The sequence below is a fragment of the Miscanthus floridulus genome, chromosome 19 (genome assembly GCF_019320115.1).
Source record: "Miscanthus floridulus cultivar M001 chromosome 19, ASM1932011v1, whole genome shotgun sequence".
Classification (NCBI taxonomy): Eukaryota; Viridiplantae; Streptophyta; class Magnoliopsida; order Poales; family Poaceae; genus Miscanthus; species Miscanthus floridulus.
The window spans coordinates 115,005,154-115,011,153 of record NC_089598.1 but is presented as its reverse complement, the minus strand read 5'-3'; positions in this window follow the sequence as shown (position 1 = coordinate 115,011,153).

The following is a 6,000-nucleotide window of genomic DNA, read 5'->3' as shown; positions in this document are numbered from 1 at the left end:
CCACTGGCCCTCATCGCCTTCTGCGTGCCCGTTGTGCTTGTCGGCTTGGTGGTGAGCCCCGCCCAAAAGAGGTGGAGCCACAACTCCTAGTGGGGGGCGATGCCTAGGTACCCCTCGTAGACGGTGACAAAGATGGCCGCCTATGCGATGGAGTTGGGGTTGAAGTTATGGAGCTCCACGTCGTAGTAGTGCCAGAGCGCCTGCATGAACCGGTCCGCCGGCAGGCCGAGACCACGCTCGTGGAAAGCCACGAAGCTCACGATGTAGCCATCGCACGGCCTCTGCTTTGGCTCGCCCCCCGGAGCAATCCACTCTAGCCTGGTGGGGTCAATAACTGGGTAGAGGAGGCCGTCATCAACGAGTGACTACAGCGTCTCCACCGACACGTCGAACGGACCCCAAGGATCCTCCTAGAGGACAACAGCATCGCCAGCCATGGGTGCGGTGGAGAATGCGGCTATGATGGTAAGGCTCGCTCTCCCTCTCTCTCCCTTCTCCCTTCTTCTCCCTAGCGCTCTCTGTTCCTAGCAATGGCTCAAGGGCAGCAAAGGCGAATGCAGGCAAGGTAAGGAGGAGAGGGGTGAGGCTCGTCACGTATTTATGTAGGAAGGGGGCAAAACAAATGGGCAGCGAAATCGGGGAAGTTACCCTTAGATCTGGTGTGGTTAATCCGGATCCGATTAAACCGCCTACATGCCCACCTTTTCCTTATTAATTGCGCACGTATAGTAACATCCCAACCGCTAACATCGCATCGCATCCGACCATAGCAACGGTAGGTGCCGTTCCGTCTCCTTGAGAAACTACCTCAAAAGGTGTACCTACTGTTGTCAGTCGATGGGAGGGGAATATCCCTCACCCGATCCCTTTTAGACGAAGGAACTAGGCATCGAGCCCTTTACGGTCTAGGGGTTCGAAGGCTGGGCCCCCGAAGGTCTCAACAGCCGCACCAAGACAACAGAGTTAGGGACGACTATGGGCAAGCCCATACATGGCTGAGGCCTGAGCAAGCGATCGCTTGGGATGCCCTAAGTCGTGTCTGAGACTAGCAGGGAGGTCTCTGAATGGGATCCCACCGCTGGGAGGCACCGAGCCCCCGAGGCCCATCAAACGGCCTTGGGACCCACTAGAGAAGCCCTCTGGTACTTTTGGAGTGCGTCTCTAGACCACTAGCCAACCCTTATCAAATGAGGCATGGGCCTCCACTTGGACTTACCCCGATAACAGCTCACCGGAGGTGCCACTGCTCGCGCCCACCGAGGATAGCCTGGCATACTCCACCCCTCCTTTCGAACAAAAAGGATGTGCGAGGGTCGCACAAAAAGATAGGGAAGCTCCTGATCACCCTCTCGCTCCATGCAGAGGCTCGGGGGCTCTTCCTACAACCAAGCCAAGACCTAGTGACCCAAACTCTCACTCGAGGGCTCGACAAACAAACCCTCCTTTCGAACGAAAAGGATGCACGAGGGTCGCACAAAAAAACAGGAAAACTCTTGATCGCCCTCTCGCTCCATGCAGAGGCTCAGGGGCTCTTCCTACAACCAAGCCAAGACCCAGCGACCCAAACTCGCACTCAAGGGCTCGACAAACAAACTCTTCTTCCAAACGAAAAGGATGCGCGAGGGTCGCACAAAAAGACAGGGAAACTCCTAATTGCCCTCTCGCTCTGTGTAGAGGCTCGGGGGCTCTTCCTACAACCAAGCCAAGACCCAGCGACCCAAACTCGCACTCGAGGGCTCGGCAAACAACCCCTCCTTCTGAACAAAAAGGATACGCAAGGGTCGCACAAAAAGATAGGGAAACTCCTGATCGCCCTCTCGCTCCGTGCAGAGGCTCGGGGGCTCTTCCTGCAACCAAGCCGAGACCCAGCGACCCAAACTCACACTCGAGTGCTCAGCAAACAACCCCTCCTTCTGAATGAAAAAGATACGCGAGGGTCGCACAAAAAGATAGGGAAACTCTGGATCACCCACTCGCTCCGTGCGGAGGCTCGGGGGCTCTTCCTGCAACTAGGTCGAATACCAACGACCTGTGCTCACACTCGGAGGCTCGAAAAAATGCAATAAAGGGCATCGAGCCCGTTACGGTCTAGGGGTTCAAAGGCTGGCCCCCAAGGGTCTCAACAGCCACCCTAGGACAACAGAGTCAGGGATAACTATGGGCGAGCCCGTACATGACCGAGGCCTGAGCAAGCGATCGCTCGGGATGCCCTAAGTCGTGTCTAGGACCGGTAGGGAGGTCTCTAAATGGGATCCCACCACAGGGAGGCTCCGAGCCCCCGGGGCCCATCGAACAGCCCTAGGACCCACTAGAGAAGCCCTCTGGTACTTTTGGAGTGTGTCTCTGGACCACTAGCCGACCCTTAACGAATGGGGCATGGGCCTCCACTCGGACTTACCTGATAACAGCTCACTGGAGGTGTCACTGCTTGTGCCCACCGAGGGTAGCCTGGCATACTCCACCCCTCCTTCCGAACGAAAAGGATGCGTGAGGGCCGCACAAAAAAGATAGGGAAACTCCTGATCGCCCTCTTGCTCAGAGCAGAGGCTCGAGGGCTCTTCCTGCAACAAAGCCGAGACCCAGCGACCTGAACTCGCACTCGTGGGCTCGGCAGACGCGATAAAACCCCTCGCTCAACACATGAAAAGAACCTGAAGGAATAAATCCACTCCTCCAGGGCCTCGGGAGCTACACCCGGTGGGTGCGCTCGCGCGCACCCACTGAGGCCTCAAGTACAAAACACCATCCCGCCAGGAGCTGCCGCGAACCAAGTCACGTCAAAACCTCAGGGAGAGCGCGCTCTCCCCGAGGCTCGGGGGCTACTATCGGGTACCATAAAAAGGGGTCCCCTAAGCAAGAACCAAAAAAATTGCTTAGACCCTGCAAAAATCAAAGCCAAAGGACAATCGCCGGCAAAACCCCACCTTGTTTGAGGCTACCAATTCTCCGCCTCACTCAAAGCCCCGCACGTAAGGCCTTAGACGGAGTACCGATTCTTCGTCTCACTCGAGGCCCCGCACGTAAGGCCTCAGACGGGGAACCGATTCTCCATCTCGCTCGAGGCCTCGCACGTAAGGCCTCGGACGGGGAACTGATTCTCCATCTTGCTCGAGGCCTCACACGTAAGGCCTCGGACGAGGTATTGATTCTCCACCTCGCTCGAGGTCGGCTCGGCAACAACCCCGTCACCTCCGCCTCGACCGATTTCCCTGACAGAACGTCATGTCCAACTAATGTGACCAACCACTCCCGTGACGTTAGCCGAACGATGGCTCGACACAGCGGAGTGGCCGACGAGATGGGAGTCACCTCAACACCATGCCATCCGGGATGGGATGGGGCAGGGGTTACCGACCGCTGTGCTCAGCACTGTGCCCACGACTAACACCCGTACTGCACTGTGCTACCTAACCCTAGCTCCAAGGACAACGCGGCATGGGGAATCAAGTCCAGGTGCCTGTAGCCTCGGAATCAGTGTACAGGATCAACTGCTCCCTCCGAGCCTCGGCAATCCGCTTTAGGGTCTTGGCAGCCTCAGGATTCGCGCCTGTCGAGCCCCCCACGATGGTTCAGCCTCTGCACCGACTAAGCCTCGGCTCTCTACGCTGTCGACATACAATGACCGGCATGTCGTCCACCATGCCCTGCTTCAATCTATCACTGGAACTCCCACATCGCACAGGATCGGTCGTGACCGGCGCGTCGCTCTAGTGCATCAAGGACAAGACCGCTCCATCAACCATGCCGCCACAGTGGCAAGCTACAGGGCTCGGAAACGCCACCTCCGCTCATAGGACGCTGCGTAGCGAACACATGTATCACCCATGTTCCCCCTTCAACTATAAAAGGAAGAGACCGGGGCCATTTCTAGAGATAGAGGAACACAGACAGATACTCATGAGACACGAGCACACGAGCTCATGGGTTCACGAACTCATGCGTAGACGATCAGACGAACACACGCTTCCCCACTGCCTGAGATCAACATCTCAAGCAACCCACACCGCTCCATGCAAAGATCTAGGACTAGCTCCCTCTCTCGCCCTGCTTGTAACCCCCTACTACAAGCACCTTGGTGCAAGGAATACAAGATCGATCTCTCAGACTAGACATAGGGCATCTATCGCCTGAACCAGTATAAACCTTGTGTCTCTTTGCTTCACCATCCAGGATTAGGGGCACGCAGTACATTTTCACTAGTTGGTTGAGGGCCCGCTGGTCCAAAACACTGACAACACCTTATGAACTTTTGAATGGAAGAAAGCCCAACATAGCATACTTTCAGGTTTTTGGTTGTAAATGCTACATATTGAAGAAAGGCACTAGATTGAGCAAGTTTGAAAAGAAATGTAATGAAGGCTTCTTGCTTGGTTACTCCACTACTAGCAAGACATATAGAGTTTGGAATTTGGCTAGTGGTACTCTTGAGGAGGTTCATGATGTAGAGTTTGATGAAACAAATGGTTCCCAAGAGGAAGATGAGAATCTAGATGATGTAAGAGGCACTCAATTGGTCAATGCAATGAAAAACATGGACATTGGTGATATAAGGCCTAGAGAGATGATTGATGTTGAAGATGACAAGAATCAAGTGCTCTCTAACTCAAATGTGCAAGCTAGTGGTTCTGATGATCAAGTTCAAGCAAAAACTAGTGATGACAAAGTGCAAGATCAACAAGTGGCTAGTTCATCATCTCAACCAAGTGATCTATCAAATGCAAGCGATCAAGTGCAAGTGCTTCAACCAACCAATGTTGCAAAAGATCATCCCTTGGACACTATTATTGGTGATATTTCAAGATGTGTACAAACTAGATCAAGATTGGCTTTATTTTGTGAGCATTTCTCATTTGTGTCATCCATTGAACCTAAGAAGATAGATGAAGCTTTGAAGGATGTTGATTGGGTCAATCTATACATGAAGAGCTAAACAACTTCACAAGAAACTAAGTATGAGAGTTAGTTGAGAGGCCTAAGGATCATAATGTAATTGGAACCAAGTGGGTCTTTCGGAACAAGCAAGATCAAGATGGGATAGTAATAAGGAATAAAGCAAGATTAGTGGCTCAAGGTTACACTCAAGTTGAAGGTCTTGACTTTGGAGAAACATATGCCCCGGTTGCAAGATTGGAAGCAATTAGGATCTTGTTGGCCTATGCTTGTGCCCACAATATCAAATTGTACCAAATGGATGTGAAGAGTGCATTTCTCAATAGGTACATCAATGAGCTTGTGTATGTTGAGCAACCTTCCGGTTTTGAAGATGAAAAGAAAGCCAACCATGTTTACAAGTTGAGAAAATCTTTGTATGGATTAAAACAAGCACCTAGAGCATGGTATGAGAGATTGAGGGATTTCCTACTCTCTGAGGGATTCAAGATGGGAAAGGTTGACACCACTCTCTTCACCAAGAAGCTTGGAAATGACTTGTTTGTAGTGCAAATCGATGTTGATGATATCATATTTGGGTTAACAAATCAAGATTTTTGTGAGGAGTTTGGCAAGATGATGGCAAGTGAGTTTGAGATGTCTATGATTGGAGAGCTTAGTTACTTCCTTGGTCTTCAAATCAAGCAAATGAAGAATGGCACATTTATGAGTCAAGGCAAGTATATCAAGGACATGCTCAAGAAGTTTGGAATGGATGATGCTAAAGCTATTAGTACACCAATGGGAATAAGTGGAAGCTTGGATAGTGATGCTAGTGGCAACATGGTGGATCAAAAGATGTATAGGTCTATGATTGGAAGCGTACTCTATGTGACCGCATCAATACCGGATGTGATGTTTAGTGTATGCATGTGTGCTAGATTTCAAGCCTCACCAAGAGAAAGTCATTTGAAAGCAACAAAGAGAGTATTGAGGTACTTGAACATACACAAAATGTTGGATTGTGGTATCCCAAAGGAGCAAGATTTGAGTTGATTAGATATTCGGACTTTGGTTATGCGGGATGCAAAGTTGAGAGAAAGAGCATATCGGGCACATGTCAACTATTGG